The sequence below is a fragment of the Salvelinus fontinalis genome, chromosome 10 (assembly GCF_029448725.1).
Source record: "Salvelinus fontinalis isolate EN_2023a chromosome 10, ASM2944872v1, whole genome shotgun sequence".
Classification (NCBI taxonomy): domain Eukaryota; kingdom Metazoa; phylum Chordata; class Actinopteri; order Salmoniformes; family Salmonidae; genus Salvelinus; species Salvelinus fontinalis.
The window spans coordinates 32,106,580-32,124,484 of record NC_074674.1 but is presented as its reverse complement, the minus strand read 5'-3'; the positions used below and the strand labels follow the sequence as shown (position 1 = coordinate 32,124,484).

The following is a 17,905-nucleotide window of genomic DNA, read 5'->3' as shown; positions in this document are numbered from 1 at the left end:
CTTTCCCACTCTTAGCCATATCAATATTTTACTATGATAGTGGCTGGCACTTGCATCTCAAAATTGTGTCCTGCATCTTCCAAACCTCCAGCGGTTAACTGGTCTGGATTGTCAGCTTCATTGAATAGTTCCAGCACTTGGACAAAACTACATTTTATGACCTTGCGTCAAAGCATTGTTGAATCACTTATGAGTTTTCTTCCTGCAATTCAGCACTTATGTCTTTGTTGTAGAACCATGTTATAAAAAAAATTAAATGGTGCGCCCTCAATGGTGTTCCTCATCAAGAGGTATAGTCTGTTCAGGAATCCATTATGTTTCTCCACGTGAATGAAATTGACCAGAGAAGAAATGTATTTGCCAATGCCAGGCATTTTCTTTAACCTTGCTGAGGCTGCATTGGGCGGGAGGTAGCCTAGAGGTTAAAGTGTTGGGCTAGTAACTGGTAGGTCGCGAGTTCGAATCCCACTAGGCTAATTGCCTGTATCCATTAGCCTAAATGTATATTTAAGCAATAATGCCCGAGGAGGTGTGGTATATGGCCAATATACCACACCTAAGGGCTGTTCTTACGCACAACGCATTTACCACAAACCCCTGAGGTGCCTTATTGCTATTATAAACTGGTTACCAACTTAATTAGAGCAGTAAAATAAATATTTTGTCATACCCGTGGTATACTGTCTGATATACCACGGCTGTCAGCCAAACAGCATTCAGGGCTCGAACCAACCAGTTTATAATTAGGATTTTAAAGCCCCCAGAGGGATATCAATCATTGAAATTGCTCAACAGTAAAACATGTCTACCTTTCAAATGGCCTACTGTAAAGCTTTCTTTTCTGCATGGGATGATAGAAACATGTATTGATCATTACCATATTTTGATTCATAACTTAACCATTTACATTTCCTCAGAAATGGTTCTGTATAGTGTGAAGTGTAAACTTCCAAGATGGATGATTTCCATGGTTCTTACTTAGTTGTCAGCCCTTTGTATTTCTAGACACCAATTTGAGATTTCATGAATCAAACAATTTTCCTGACAACATCAAAGAGAAGGCAGTATTGTGAATGACTATTGTGGTTATGGAAAAGCACAAATATGCTGAGGGTTGTTTTGGCTCAGTGATATTATTTTCAAAGTAAAATGGGTTGCAATATGTTTGTTTATATTAGAAACATCAGACTGATACGTGTAGTTTACATTCAGTTATTAGATCTTCATATCCTTCAGTCTTATTCAGACTGGTATATGACTCAAAGACACACCTTGTACATGATGGCAAGGATTGGTGACATGGTACATTTAAAAGGATTTCTCTCCATCTTCTCAGTGTGATGTCTCAAGGTTCAGAGACCCTCCAGACTTCTCTATGCAATTAGAAGCCATCCTCTGTTTTTCTATCCACTATTCTGGATTTAAATGTCAGCAAGCATCGACAAATGTTGTAGGATATGATATTTCAGGTAATACAATCTGTTCAAGGTATGATACAGATGTCATATGTCTTTTGGTGACAGCTAGTAATCTATAATAATTGTGTCCATTGTTTCCTTTGGCAGGCAGCCGACTAGGGTGGTGTGTGTACTTAGCTCAGCTTGGAAGCTGGGTTTGTACTCTGATTTAGATTTGTCACTGTCACTATTAAGGATTCATATTATCAAGAGAAATGCTTGAAGCATGTCGTTTGCTGTCTCTAAGATGTTTGATACTTTAAAAGGACTGTGAGGGACACTTTGAAATGTGACTTTGGTTTCTCCTTGAGTTAATGTTTATTTGCCAAGAGGCTTTTATGTAAAGGCAAATACAATGGCCATGTACAGTTTTATGTAATCACAGAAATCTACCCTTCCTTCAATTGGTTGTCATAATAATAGGTTGAGTCCCAGCTGTCAATCTGTCGTGACTAAAGTCAGCCTTGCCTAGCTTAGCTTAGTGTGTGTGTCCTGTGTGTGTATTAGAGACACCATTGTGTTACTGCAGGAGATGCTATGCATTACTCACAGTGAAATCTGTCCTCAACCTGAGACGCCAGACTGGAATCAGATAGCCATTGCTGGCTGGTGACCTCAATGCTTTCGCTGAACAAACAGGCTTTCAAGGGCACAGATACAGTTGAAGTCGGAAGTTTACATACACCTTTAGCCAAATACATTTAAACTCAGTTTTTCACCATTTCTGACATTTAGTCCTAGTAAAAATTCCCTCTCTTAGGTCAGTTAGAATCACCACTTTATTTTAAGAATGTGAAATGTCAGAATAATAGTTGAGAGAAATATTTATTTCAGCTTTTATTTCTTTCATCACATTCCCAGTGGGTCAGAAGTTTACATACACTCAATTAGTATTTGGTAGCATTGCCTTTAAATTGTTTAACTTGGGTCAAACGTTTTGGGTAGCCTTCCACAAGCTTCCCACAATAAGTTGGATGAATTTTGGCCCATTCCTCCTGACAGAGCTGGTGTAACTGAATCATGTTTGTAGGCCTCCTTGCTCGCACAAGCTTTTTCAGTTCTGCCCACAAATTTTCTATCAGATTGAGGTCAGGGCTTTGTGATGGCCACTCCAATACCTTGACTTTGTTGTCCTTAAGCCATTTTGCCACAACTTTGGAAGTATGCTTGGGGTCATTGTACATTTGGAAGACCCATTTGCGACCAAGCTTTAACTTCCCGACTGATGTCTTGAGATGTTGCTTCAATATAGCCACATAATTTTCCATCCTCATGATGCCATCTATTTTGTGAAGTGCACCAGTCCCTCCTGCAGCAAAGCACCCCCACGACATGATGCTGCCACCCCCATGCTTCACGGTTGGGATGGTGTTCTTCGGCTTGCAAGCCTCCCCCTTTTCCCTTCAAACATAACAATGGTCATTATGGCCAAACAGTTCTATTTTTGTTTCATCAGACCATAGGACATTTCTCCAAAAAGTACGATCTTTGTCCCCATGTGCAGTGGCAAACCGTAGTCTGGCTTTGTTATGGCAGTTTTGGAGCAGTGGCTTCTTCCTTGCTGAGCGGCCTTTCAGGTTATGTCGATATAGGACTCGTTTTACTGTGGATATAGATACTTTTGCACATGTTGCCTCCAGCATCTTCACAAGGTCCTTTGCTGTTGTTCTGGGATTGATTTGCACTTTTCGCACCAAAGTACATTCATCTCTAGGAGACAGAACGCATCTCCTTCCTGAGCGGTATGATGGCTGCGTGGTCCCATGGTGTTTATACTTGCGTACTATTGTTTGTACAGATGAATGTGGCACCTTTAGGCATTTGAAAATTGCTCCCAAGGATGAACCAGACTTGTGGAGGTCAACAACAAAAAAATTCTGAGGTCTTGGCTGAATTCTTTTGATTTTCCCATGATGTCAAGCAAAGAGGCACTGAGTTTGAAGGTACGCCTTGAAATACATCCACAGGTACACCTCCAATTGGCTCAAATAATGTCAATTAGCCTATCAGAAGCTTCTAAAGCCATGACATAATTTTCTGGAATTTTCCAAGATGTTTAAAAGCACGGTCAACGTAGTGTATGTAAACTTCTGACCCACTGGAATTGTGATACAGTGAATTATAAGTTAAATAATCTGTCTGTAAACAATTGTTGGAAAAATGACTTGTGTCATGCACAAAGTAGATGTCCTAACCGACTTGCCAAAACTATAGTTTGTTAACAAGAAATTTGTGGAGTGGTTGAAAAACAAGTTTTAATGACTCCAACCTAAGTATATGTAAACTTCCGACTTCAACTGTACTCTGTCTGAACGGGTTGATCATTTACATTTACATTTAAGTCATTTAGCAGACGCTCTTATCCAGAGCGACTTACAAATTGGTGCATTCACCTTATGATATCCAGTGGAACAACCACTTTACAATAGTGCATCTAACTCTTTTAAGGGGGGGGGGGGGTTAGAAGGATTACTTTATCCTATCCTAGGTATTCCTTAAAGAGGTGGGGTTTCAGGTGTCTCCGGAAGGTGGTGATTGACTCCGCTGACCTGGCGTCGTGAGGGAGTTTGTTCCACCATTGGGGTGCCAGAGCAGCGAACAGTTTTGACTGGGCTGAGCGGGAACTGTACTTCCTCAGAGATAGGGAGGCGAGCAGGCCAGAGGTGGATGAACGCAGTGCCCTTGTTTGGGTGTAGGGCCTGATCAGAGCCTGAAGGTACGGAGGTGCCGTTCCCCTCACAGCTCCGTAGGCAAGCACCATGGTCTTGTAGCGGATGCGAGCTTCAACTGGAAGCCAGTGGAGAGAGCGGAGGAGCGGGGTGACGTGAGAGAACTTGGGAAAGTTGAACACCAGACGGGCTGCGGCGTTCTGGATGAGTTGTAGGGGTTTAATGGCACAGGCAGGGAGCCCAGCCAACAGCGAGTTGCAGTAATCCAGACGGGAGATGACAAGTGCCTGGATTAGGACCTGCGCCGCTTCCTGCGTGAGGCAGGGTCGTACTCTGCGAATGTTGTAGAGCATGAACCTACAGGAACGGGTCACCGCCTTGATGTTAGTTGAGAACGACAGGGTGTTGTCCAGGATCACGCCAAGGTTCTTAGCACTCTGGGAGGAGGACACAATGGAGTTGTCAACCGTGATGGCGAGATCATGGAACGGGCAGTCCTTCCCCGGGAGGAAGAGCAGCTCCGTCTTGCCGAGGTTCAGCTTGAGGTGGTGATCCGTCATCCACACTGATATGTCTGCCAGACATGCAGAGATGCAATTCACCACCTGGTTATCAGAGGGGGGAAAGGAGAAGATTAATTGTGTGTCGTCTGCATAGCAATGATAGGAGAGACCATGTGAGGATATGACAGAGCCAAGTGACTTGGTGTATAGCGAGAATAGGAGAGGGCCTAGAACAGAGCCCTGGGGGACACCAGTGGTGAGAGCACGTGGTGCGGAGACAGATTCTCGCCACGCCACCTGGTAGGAGCGACCTGTCAGGTAGGACACAATCCAAGCGTGGGCCGCGCCGGAGATGCCCTGCTCGGAGAGTGTGGAGAGGAGGATCTGATGGTTCACAGTATCAAAGGCAGCCGATAGGTCTAGAAGGATGAGAGCAGAGGAGAGAGAGTTAGCTTTAGCAGTGCGGAGCGCCTCCGTGACACAGAGAAGAGCAGTCTCAGTTGAATGACTAGTCTTGAAACCTGACTGATTTGGATCAAGGTCATTCTGAGAGAGATAGCAGGAGAGCTGGCCAAGGACGGCACGTTCAAGAGTTTTGGAGAGAAAAGAAAGAAGGGATACTGGTCTGTAGTTGTTGACATCGGAGGGATCGAGTGTAGGTTTTTTCAGAAGGGGTGCAACTCTCGCTCTCTTGAAGACGGAAGGGACGTAGCCAGGGGTCAAGGATGAGTTGATGAGCGAGGTGAGGTAAGGGAGAAGGTCTCCGGAAATGGTCTGGAGAAGAGAGGAGGGGATAGGGTCAAGCGGGCAGGTTGTTGGGCGGCCGGCCGTCACAAGACGCGAGATTTCATCTGGAGAGAGAGGGGAGAAAGAGGTCAAAGCACAGGGTAGGGCAGTGTGAGCAGAACCAGCGGTGTCGTTTGACCTAGCAAACGAGGATCGGATGTCGTCGACCTTCTTTTCAAAATGGTTGACGAAGTCATCAGCAGAGAGGGAGGAGGGGGAGGAGGATTCAGGAGGGAGGAGAAGGTGGCAAAGAGCTTCCTAGGGTTAGAGGCAGATGCTTGGAATTTAGAGTGGTAGAAATTGGCTTTAGCAGCAGAGACAGAAGAGGAGAATGTAGAGAGGAGGGAGTGAAAGGATGCCAGGTCCGCAGGGAGGCGAGTTTTCCTCCATTTCCGCTCGGCTGCCCGGAGCCCTGTTCTGTGAGCTCGCAATGAGTCGTCGAGCCACGGAGCAGGAGGGGAGGACCGAGCCGGCCTGGAGGATAGGGGACATAGAGAGTCAAAGGATGCAGAAAGGGAGGAGAGGAGGGTTGAGGAGGCAGAATCAGGAGATAGGTTGGAGAAGGTTTGAGCAGAGGGAAGAGATGATAGGATGGAAGAGGAGAGAGTAGCGGGGGAGAGAGAGCGAAGGTTGGGACGGCGCGATACCATCCGAGTAGGGGCAGTGTGGGAAGTGTTGGATGAGAGCGAGAGGGAAAAGGATACAAGGTATTGGTCGGAGACTTGGAGGGGAGTTGCAATGAGATTAGTGGAAGAACAGCATCTAGTAAAGATGAGGTCAAGCGTATTGCCTGCCTTGTGAGTAGGGGGGGGAAGGTGAGAGGGTGAGGTCAAAAGAGGAGAGGAGTGGAAAGAAGGAGGCAGAGAGGAATGAGTCAAAGGTAGACGTGGGGAGGTTAAAGTCACCCAGAACTGTGAGAGGTGAGCCATCCTCAGGAAAGGAACTTATCAGGGCGTCAAGCTCATTGATGAACTCTCCAAGGGAACCTGAGGGCGATAAATGATAAGGATGTTAAGCTTGAAAGGGCTGGTAACTGTGACAGCATGGAATTCAAAGGAGGCGATAGACAGATGGGTCAGGGGAGAAAGAGAGAATGTCCACTTGGGAGAGATGAGGATCCCAGTGCCACCACCCCGCTGACCAGAAGCTCTCGGGGTGTGCGAGAACACGTGGGCAGACGAGGAGAGAGCAGTAGGAGTAGCAGTGTTATCAGTGGTAATCCATGTTTCCGTCAGTGCCAAGAAGTCGAGGGACTGGAGGGAAGCATAGGCTAAGATGAACTCTGCCTTGTTGGCCGCAGATCGGCAGTTCCAGAGGCTGCCTGAGACCTGGAACTCCACGTGGGTCGTGCGCGCTGGGACCACCAGGTTAGAGTAGCAGCGGCCACGCGGTGTGAAGCGTTTGTATGGTCTGTGCAGAGAGGAGAGAACAGGGATAGACAGACACATAGTTGACAGGCTACAGAAGAGGCTACGCTAATGCAAAGGAGATTGGAATGACAAGTGGACTACACGTCTCGAATGTTCAGAAAGTTAAGCTTACGTTGCAAAAAATCTTATTGACTAAAATGATATAGTACTGCTGGCTGGTGAAATAGGCTAGCTAGCAGTGGCTGCGTTGTTGACTTTGTTTGAAAGTGTAGCTGGCTAGGTAACCTCGACAATTACTCTAGACTACACAATTATCTTGGATACAAAGACGGCTATGTAGCCAGCTAAGATCAAACAAATCAAACTGTTGTACTGTAATGAAATGAAATGTAATACTACCTGTGGAGCAAAGCGGAATGCAACTACTCACTCCAACCCAGAAGTGCGTATCGTAGAGGGAGAGGCAATAGAAGTGTTGTTTCTTGTATTATTGTCTTTTGTGTCTTTAGAGGACTGCTTCACCTTAATGTCCCCTTTCCCCCCTTTCCCTTTTCTTCTGTCCTTATTTTGTCCCACTTTGTCCCTTCTTTGTCCCTTCTTCTCTTCTGCCAACTAGACACTCCTTGTTAGCTAGCTAGCTTCTTCCAGGAATGTCCCTAGCAACTGCCTAGCAACAGGTAAACAACTTAGCTAGCTAAGAAAACTGTATAATTTTATGAAAAAATTGTTACTTTTTCAAAAGCCTTTCTTCTTTGTTTGCTACCCCATGCACTATATATGATCAGAAACATAGATGTTATATCATTTATATGAGAAACATGTCTCCAGCTAGAGCAATCCAAACAAAGAGAGATTTACTTATGACATTCTCTTTTCATATAGTGGTGCATATTTTTGAATTTGAATTGAACGCTACACTTAGAGAAACTATGTTATCAAGTATTCACTTGAGTTCAGATGTAAAGAAAATGTAACCTATAGCTTGAGATTTACTCAGCAAAGTGGCCTCTTAGTGCCTCACTTTGATATCATAAATAAACCATTGCATTCATTTCTTATTGGGCTGAACCTCTCAACCTAATTCCCTAATGAGATTGAGCGATTTGTTTGTCTCAGTTACAAGATATATGTTCCTATCTCCACATTACACAGATTAAATATTGAGCTGGACTCCATTAGTTATATTGAGCATTCTGAAACCAGTAACCAACCCAGGCTGCTTGAACTCCTATAGGAGTGGCAGGTAGCCTAGCAGTTAGAGTGTTGCGTCATTAATGGAAAGGTTGCTCGTTGATTTGCCCTTAAGCAAGGCACTTAACCCTAATTGCTCCAGGGTCGCTGTTGATAATGGCTGACCCTGGCTGTGTGACCTCACTCTCCGAGGGTGTCTTGGGGAGTTGGGATATGCAAAAAACACATTACCAATTCACACATGTGTATAATACACAGTTGTACGTGTGTGAAATTGGACAAATATAAGCACCCACCTAATTATTATTATTATTATACAGTATATCGGTGATTCAATGTAAGTGGTGTATATTGCTGTCCCACCCCCCAAAAAACTATTTTAAAAAACAGTTACGTCTCCAAACTTAGAACATTTATTTACACCATGATATGTTCTAGTTCTATCCAAGGCAATAACAAACATATTGTTAAATTAATATAGTTCAAAGTCAGTGTTTATACACCTATTTCTATTGAGAGGTGGCTGTCCCAATCCGTGACTCCAAAAACGTAATGTTTGAAAATAAAGCAATCAGTGATTTTTTTTAACACTTATTTCAATAAAACATCTTGAGTTTATCTATGATTACACTGAAAGATACTGATCTAATTATTCATTTTGTTTATTTAATTTTTCAAAAACATCGCTGAAAAATGCTGTCTCCACTTTGGATGTCACTACCGAAGCACACACTTTAAAAGACAGTAGAATGAATGTGCCTGAAGAGACAACACTACAAATATCACCAGGAGATGGGATTGCAACCCTCTCCACTATGGCCACATGGTGAGTAGTCGGTCTGCAAACATTTTTAGAAAATAAATGAGTAAATTGGATGAATCTTAATGTGTTTTTAAGAGGGGTCACTACCAAATATCTAATACAGTTGAAGTCGGAAGTTTACATACTCCTTAGCCAAATGCATTTATACTCAGTTTTTCACAATTCCTGACATTTAGTCCTACTATAAATTCCCTGTTTTAGGTCAGTTAGGATCACCACTTTATTTTAAGAATGTGAAATGTTAGAATAATAGTACAGAGAATGATTTATTTCAGCTTTTATTTCTTTGATCACATTCCCAGTGGGTCAGAAGTTTACATACACTCAATTAGTATTTGGTAGCATTGCCTTTAAATTGTTTAACGTGGGTCAAACGTTTTGGCTAGCCTTCCACAAGCTTCCCACAATAAGTTGGATGAATTTTGGCCCATTCCTCCTGACAGAGCTGGTGTAACTGAGTCAGGTTTGTAGGCCTCCTTGCTCACACACGCTTTTTCAGTTCTGCCCACAAATGTTCTATAGAAAAAAAATTGAGGTCAGGGCTTTGTGATGGCCACTCCAATACCTCGACTTTGTTGTTCTTAAGCCATTTTGTCACAACTTTGGACATATGCTTGGGGTCATTGTCCATTTGGAAGACCCATTTGCGACCAAGCTTTAACTTCCCGACTGATGTCTTGAGATGTTGCTTCAAAATATCCACATAATTTTCCATCCTCATGATGCAATCTATTTTGTGAAGTGCACCAGTCCCTCCTGCAAAGCACCCCCACGACATGATGCTGCCACCCCCATGCTTCACGGTTGGGATGGTGTTCTTCGGCTTGCAAGCCTCCCCCTTTTTCCTCCAAACATAACGATGGTCATTATGGCCAAACAGTTCTATTTTTGTTTCATCAGACCAGAGGACATTTCTCCAAAAAGTACGATCTTTGTCCCCATGTGCAATTGCAAACGGTAGTCTGGCTTTTCTATGGAGGTTTTGGAGCAGTGGCTTCTTCCTTGCTGAGCGGCCTTTCAGGTTATGTCGATATAGGACTCGTTTTACTGTGGATACAGCCATTTTTGTACCTGTTTTCCCCAGCATCTTCACAAGGTCCTTTGCTGTTGTTCTGGGATTGATTTGCACTTTTCGCACCAAAGTACGTTCATCTCCAGGAGACAGAACACATCTCCTTCCTGAGCGGTATGACAGCTGTTTGGTCCCATGGTGTTTATACTTGCGTACTATTGTTTGTACAGATGAATGTGGTACCTTCAGCCATTTGGAAATTGCTCCCAAGGATGAACCAGACTTGTGGAGGTCTATAATTTATGGTAGATTTCTTTTGATTTTCCCATGATGTCAAGCAAAGAGGCACTGAGTTTGAAGGTAGGCCTTGAAATACATCCACAGGTACACCTCCAATTGATTCAAATGATGTCAATTAGCCTATCAGAAGCTTCTAAAGCCATGACATAATTTTCTGGAATTTTCCAAGCTGTTTAAAAGCACAGTCAACATAGTGTATGTAAACTTCTGACCCACCTGAATTGTGATACAGTGAAATAATCTGTCTATAAACTGTTGTTGGAAAAATTACTAGTGTCATGCACAAAGTAGATGTCCTAACCGACTTGCCAAAACTATAGTTTGTTAACAAGAAATTTGTAGAGTGGTTGAAAAGCGAGTTTTAATGACTCCAACCTAAGGTTATGTAACTTCCGACTTCAACTGTATATCAAGAAATATGTAAAGTATGATTTTAGGACTCAAATATGTTTGCTGTACACTGCATTCTGAAAGTATTGAGACCCCTGGACTTTTTCCACATTTTAATACGTTACATCCTTATTCTAAAATTGATTTAAGCATTTTTATTTCCTCAACAATCTACACACAATACCCATTTTTTTGCAAATGTATAAAAAATAAAAAAACACACATTTACATAAGTATTCAGACCCTTTACTTAGTAATTTGTTGAAGCGCCTTTGGCAGCGATTACAGCCTCAAGTCTACTTGGGTATGGCGCTACAACCTTGGCACACCTGTATTTGGGTAGTTTCTCCCATTCTTCTCTGCAGATCCTCTCAAGCTCTGTCAGGTTGGATGGGGAGCGTCACTGCACAGCTATTTTCAGGTCTCTCCAGAGATGTTCGATCAGGTTCAAGTCTGGGCTCTGGCTGGGTCACTCAAGTACATTCATAGACTTGTCCCGAATCCACTCCAGCGTTGTCTTGGCTGTGTGCTTAGGGTCGTTGTCCTGTTGGAAGGTGAACCTTCGCCCCAGTCTGAGGTCCTGAGCGCTCTGGAGCAGGTTTTCATCAAGGATCTCTCTGGACTTTGCTCTGTTCATCTTTCCCTCAAGCCTGACTAGTCTCCCAGTCCCTGCCGCTGAAAAACATCCCCACAGCATGATGCTGCCACTACCATGCTTCACTGTAGGGATGGTGCCAAGTTTCCTCCAGATGTGATGCTTGGCATTCAAGCCAAAGAGTTCAATCTTGGTTTCATTGGACAAGAGAATCTTGTTTGTCATGGTCTGAGAGTCCTCATTGCCTTTTGACAAACTCCAAGCGGGCTGTCATGTGCCTTTTACTGAAGAGTGGCTTCTGTCTGGCCACTCTACCATAAAGGCCTGATTGGTGGAGTGCTGCAGAGATGGTCGTCCTTCTGGAAGATCCTCCCATCCCCACAAAGGAAGTCTGAAGCTCTGCCAGAGTGACCATCTGGTTCTTGGTCACCTCCCTGACCAAGGCCCTTCTCCCCCAATTGCTCAGTTTGGCCGGGTGGCCAGCTCTAGGAAGAGTCTTGGTGGTTCCAAACTTCTTCCATTTAATAATGATGGAGGCCACTGTGTTCTTGGGGACATTTGGTAGCCTTCCCCAGATCTGCGCCTCGACACAACCCTGTCTCAGAGCTCTATGACAATTCTTTCGACCTCATGGCTTGGTTTTTGCTCTGACATGCACTGTCAACTGTGAGACCTTATAGACAGGTGTGTGCCTTTCCGAATCATGTCCAATCAATTGAATTTACCACAGGTGTACTCCAATCAAGTTGTAGAAACATCTCAAGGATGATCATTGGAAACAGGATGCACCTCAGCTCAATTTCGAGTCTCATAGCAAAGGGTCTGAATACCTATGTAAATAAAGGTATTTCTGTTTTTTATTTTATAATTTATAAAAAACAGTTTTTGCTTTGTCATTATTAGGGATTGTGTGTAGATTGATGAGGAAAAAAAGAATTTAATCAGAATAAGAATAAAGCTGTAACGTAACAAAATGTAGAAAAAGTCAAGGGGTCTGAATACTTTCCGAATGCACTGTACATCTTTTCAAATTAAAGATCACCAGCCGTATATTAGGTATAGGGATTCTTTAATGTCCAAAATAAGACAAAATTGTCCAAAATGAAATGGTTACATCAGAAAAAATTGACACCATAGAGATGATGGATTCTGTGACAGCCTCAATGAAGTGCCTGTGCTGTCTCCAATTTAAAGTTGCATGCTCTACCAACTGATCTACAGAGGACCACCATGTGTGTAGTGGACAAGTGCACACTTCAGGAAAAGGTGTAGAGTATTGATATGCATAGCCAGCAAAGGGGCTCCAACCATCCAACAGCTCAAACATTGACATCTATTTGGCCAAAACATATTGACATCTATAATGTGCTATACTCTACTCTACTGTACCCTACTCTATGGTTTCTACTGTACTGTATTGTGCTCTACTGTACTGTGCTTTACTGTAACCGACTGTAGTGTAGTGTGCTCCACTACATTGTGCTCTAATTTATTGTACTCGTACTGTACTCTACTGTACTGTGCTCTACTTTACTCTACTTGAGTTTCGTACAATTGAAGAAAGGGCCCATGGACTCTTTATCCAGTGGTCGTGATCTTGAGACCACTCAAGACCACATAAATTCAGTCTTTAACTTGTCATGTTCTCATGGGCCTGGATCTTGGGACCAATGTCCTGGTATAAATCTTGATTTGAAGCGCTGGGCATCTTATATGAATTAGGCCCACATAATTATACCTACTGAGGACCAGTTCTGTATCTTTGAACTTCAGAGCTGGCTTAACGTTGAACCAACTAGCTAGCTAAACTCAGCAAAAAATAAATAAATGTCCTCTCACTGTCAACTGTGTTCATTTTCAGCAAACTTAACATGTGTAAATATTTGTATGAACATAACAAGACTCAACAACTGAAACAAACTGAACAAGTTCCACAGACATGTGACTAACAGAAATGGAATAATGTGTCCCTGAACAAAGGGGGGGTCAAAATCAAAACTAACAGTCAGTATCTGGTGTGGCCACCAGCTGCATTAAGTACTGCAGTGCATCCCCTCCTCATGGACTGCACCATATTTGCCAGTTATTGCTGTGAGATGTTACCCCACTCTTCCACCAAGACACCTTCAAGTTCCTGGACATTTCTGGGGGGAATGGCCCTAGCCCTCACCCTCTGATCCAACAGGTCCCAGACGTGCTCAATGGGATTGAGATCCGGGCTCTTTGCTGGCCATGGCAGAACACTGACATTCATGTCTTGCAGGAAATCACGCACAGAAAGAGCAGAATGGCTGGTGGCATTGTCATGCTGGAGGGTCATCTCAGGATGAGCCTGCAGGAAGGGTACCACATGAGGGAGGAGGATGTCTTCCCTGTAACGCATAGCGTTGAGATTGCCTGCAATGACAAGAAGCTCAGTCCGATGATGCTGTGAGACACACTGCCCCAGATGAGTCGCGGTTTTGTCTCACCAGGGGTGATGGTCGGATTCGCGTTTATCTATCTGAGCATTACACCGAGGCCTGTACCTTGGAGCAGGATCGATTTGGAGTGGAGGGTCCGGGGCAGTGTGCCATGGTCTGGGGCAGTGTGTCACAGCATCATCGGACTGAGCTTCTTGTCATTGCAGGCAATCTCAACGCTATGGGTTACAGGGAAGACATCCACCTCCAAATCGATCCCGCTCCAAGGTACAGGCCTCAGTGTAACACTCATTCCTTCGAAGATAAACACAAATCCGACCATCACCCCTGGTGAGACAAAACCGCGACTCGTCAGTGAAGAGCACTTTTTGCTAGTCCTGTCTGGTCCAGCGACGGTGGGTTTGTGCCCATAGGCGACGTTGTTGCCGGTGTTGTCTGGTGAGGACCTGCGTTACAACAGGCCTACAAGCCCTCAGTCCTGCCTCTCTCAGCCTATTGCGGACAGTCTGAGCACTGATGGAGGGATTGTGTCTTAGGCGTCTCAGAGTATGGACATTGCAATTTATTGCCCTGACCACATCTGCAGTCCTCATGCCTCCTTGCAGCATGCCTAAGGCACGTTAACGCAGATGAGCAGGGACCCTGGGCATCTTTCTTTTGTTGTTCTTCAGAGTCATTAGAAAGGCCTCTTTAGTGTCCTAGATTTTCATAACTGTGACCTTAAATTGCCAACCGTCTGTAAGCTGTTAGTGTCTTAACGACCGTTCCACAGGTGCATGTTCATTAATTGTTTATGGTTCATTGAACAAGCATGGGAAACAGTGTTTAAACACTTTACAATGAAGATCTTTAAAGTTATTTGGATTTTTACGAATTACCTTTGAAAGACAGGGTACTGAAAAAGGGACGTTTATTTTTTTGCTGAGTTTAGCTAGCTAATAAGCTTGTGTATGCAGAGCGGCACCAGAATTAAAATAAAAACACGTCTTACCTTTTAGTAGCTAACAAATCCAATATGAAACGTGGTGTCTATAGTATCCTTAACTAGCATTGAAAGGTTAATCCATTCTTCTCTAATAAAAAATCTTTTCCCCTAATTTCTGAATCACGCTTGTAAAGTCAGTAGGCTACTAGACTATGCTTCAGAGGGGAGAGGTGGGTTGCCTACACACACACACACACACACACACACACACACACACACACACACACACACAGGCAAAGATTTTCAGCCGGCAGGTAGGCAGACACAAGAATACGTTTCTGCGTGACAGAGTGAGGGCTTTGCCTTGGCGCTTTGTTGCATTTTTTGTGGGACTGGAAAAAAATGCCTGGGACATAAAATAACGTTATTAACCAATTCCCATGCTTTTAAAAGAATGGTTCTGTTCCGGAAGAGTATATATAACTTTGATTTGTGGTTCTGATTCTGTTCCTCTAAAAATGTAGTTATTTTCTGGTTTTTGGTTCTGTTCCCTAAACCGGTTCCAACCCCTATTTTAAAGTATTCCATTTTCTTATTCTTCATTGGCTGATTTCTCCCAACTCATAGGAATCCCCACCCAGTTGACTACTTTTAAATGGTGGAAGCCCTCAATGGCAATGTCTATAACAAAACAAATGATTTCCATCTAGATATCCCTATATATCTCAATGATTGACACTTGATACTGAGACGCCTGTTATTTTGCCCAAATGAAGATAGGTAAAGTGTTCATTTAAACATCTAACAACATAATTCATTAGTTGCATAAGTTATTCAATGAATCAACAAGTTTCAGATTCATACAATCAACATTGAACATTTTACAGAGAACAATAGAGATTATATTTCTCTAAATTCCAATTTAAAGCTTTTGAAAATCTGGTTAAAACCATGTTTTTACTATTTTGTTAATTTGGTATCCAAATAAAATGTCAAAAATTTATCTGTAATTAATCGGTTTATCCCTTTATTGCAACCTTTTACTATTACATTTAGTGGGGTGGTAAGGTACTCAGGTAAATATTTCAAATATGCAATACAAACAAAGTGTGTGAGTTATATACTGTATACAGTATGTCTACCTGACATACTGTATGTTGGAAGACGTGTACTGAAGGTTTGGGAGAAATAGGATACAAATGTGCATTGTATTCCGACCCCCAAATTACACCACTTCTATAGGAAAGAAGACCGACTGAGGAATGGGATGACCTCAGGGCCTCCTTAATGGTGTCGTCTGGGCAAAAATGTCAGCACAGTGGCACAGGCTCACCTTGGCCGGCACGGGTGAAACTTCCCCATGATGAGCAGAGGAATGCTCCCTTAATGATTAAACACTATTTGTATCCATCAGATGACAAGTCATCCGTCTGAGAGCAGCCACTGGACTGTGGCAGGAGGTTATATTTAAAGAGCGATTGGCCTTGGTTAGAATCGGTCACTCTGGCTCTCTGTTTCCAACCACCATTGTACATTGCATGGGCTCGGCTTGTAGGACACCATGTGTAGTGACACCGCTCTTTCTCTCTGTTATACAATGTGTGTGTGTGTGTGTGTGTGTGTGTGTGTGTGTGTGTGTGTGTGTGTGTGTGTGTGTGTGTGTGTGTGTGTGCTTTGTTGCCCTCTCCTATAAATATAATTTTCTAATGTGCTTTTGTGTGTGTGGTCCACTGGTCCATGTGGGTGAAATGACTCTTAGCCCTGCAGGATTTGAGCTGAGTGACCTGAGAGTTTGTTTGGCTCATCAACGGGGCTTTTCTATTCCTCTGTCCCTCTCTGGCCCTTCTCTGGTATGCTCTTTATTAGGCCATGGATCATAGGACGGACTATTGTTGTAGCATTGAGGGTCTTTTAAACTTCGTAAGCCATAAACCCCTTCAATCTAGTTTATTCTAGCAGGATATAACCTGGACAAGTTATCAATTATGTGCATATGATATACTGTAGAAAGAGACATGAATGATGTCCCTTATGCCACATACATAATTCCAGGTTATCAGCTGCAGATGTAAGTTATACACCACCCCCCCTCTCATAACTAGTGCTTCTGCTACTGGCATGGAATATTTAATGCTGAGAGGTAAAGAGCTCGAGTATTGTATTTCAGGTCCTCCATTACCATAATTGCTTTTACCAACCAAGTAGGCTTTCCTTATGTAACCGAGTTTTAAATGTTTAATTACATTGTTTTAAAGCAACAAACTTTCAAAACACTTTTGTCACATGAAGTTGTTGCCATTATTATTTATTAAAATGTGAGCTTTTTGTGCTGTGTGCAGACGATATTGTGTTTGAGCTGTTTTGATGGCTTAGGTGTGTGAGTAAGATAGCGTCTGTCACAACACATTGGAGTAACAGCTTGCATTTCCATGTCTAAATTACATTCACTTGGAACGGCTTAACAAGCAGGGCTATACCAACAGAGAACCTGGTTAGTCTTACAGCGTCTCTCAGCCTCAGTCTGACAGATGTCAGTGCTCTCAAGGAGCTAGATGTTGTTACGTATGGGCAAAAGGTTCTTTAGTTGTGTGCTTCAAAATGATCTTTGTGGGGGAACCTTTAAATGTGTTGCTTTGATGAATGAATTGGGTAGAGATGTTGCGTGGGAGTGTTTTGTACACATAACTGCTTGGAATTTCCTGTAGCTGTCTGTGGGAAGCGTTTGGCCTGCAGGTTAGCTTTAATGAGAGTGTGAAATTTGCCCGGATGTTCAAGTGGAATGTTCTTTGTGTGGCAATGTGGTGTAGGTGGCTGTAGTGTCAGTGTGCCTGTGGGATTGGAGGGCTGTAGTATGTGCAGTGCACGCGGGTGTGTGTGGGTGGCACTAAACGCACATTCCTGGAGGTGTACATTTGTTATTTTCAGGGTGTCCTTGAGCTACAGATGTGGAATAAAAGCTTTCTTTGGCAGTGGAATATATATATATAGATAGTTGAATGATTCAAGATTTTGTCATGTATTATTATCTCTAAATACATCTCATTGATCCCATTTACGCATCCAGGAATGGGACAGCACTTTTTTCCACCATCAAGGATCCCGGAGTTATACTAAATGGGGGTTAATTGGCAGGATGTCAAGTCATAATGTGCGACTTCACTTATTTATCTCCCAATTGTTTGTGTTCATCAGGAAATCTGAATTATTAAACATTGTGATGTTATTGACTGATCTGCTATCACATTTGGCTGATATGTGATGGATTTCAGACTTCTTCTTTTTTTGTTTGATATTAATTAATCCTGAATTTAAAATGTTCTTGAATTCTTATTTAGTGGTTCAGATCACTAATGTGTTGCATAGAGAGGAGCCATGGGAAGCACATACTTTACAGGACCAATTACAGATACTCAAACAGAACCAGGAACAAAACGCTGTTTGAAAAGTCAGAAGAAAGATCA

At 43.1% G+C, this 17,905-nt stretch overlaps 1 protein-coding gene across 2 annotated transcripts in view; it reads left to right on the top strand.

The window, feature by feature from the left end:
• The window catches only part of LOC129864042 (small conductance calcium-activated potassium channel protein 2-like), a 38,791-nt gene that overhangs the window by 4,025 nt on the left and 16,861 nt on the right, over positions 1–17,905 (top strand). The window lies entirely within an intron of this gene.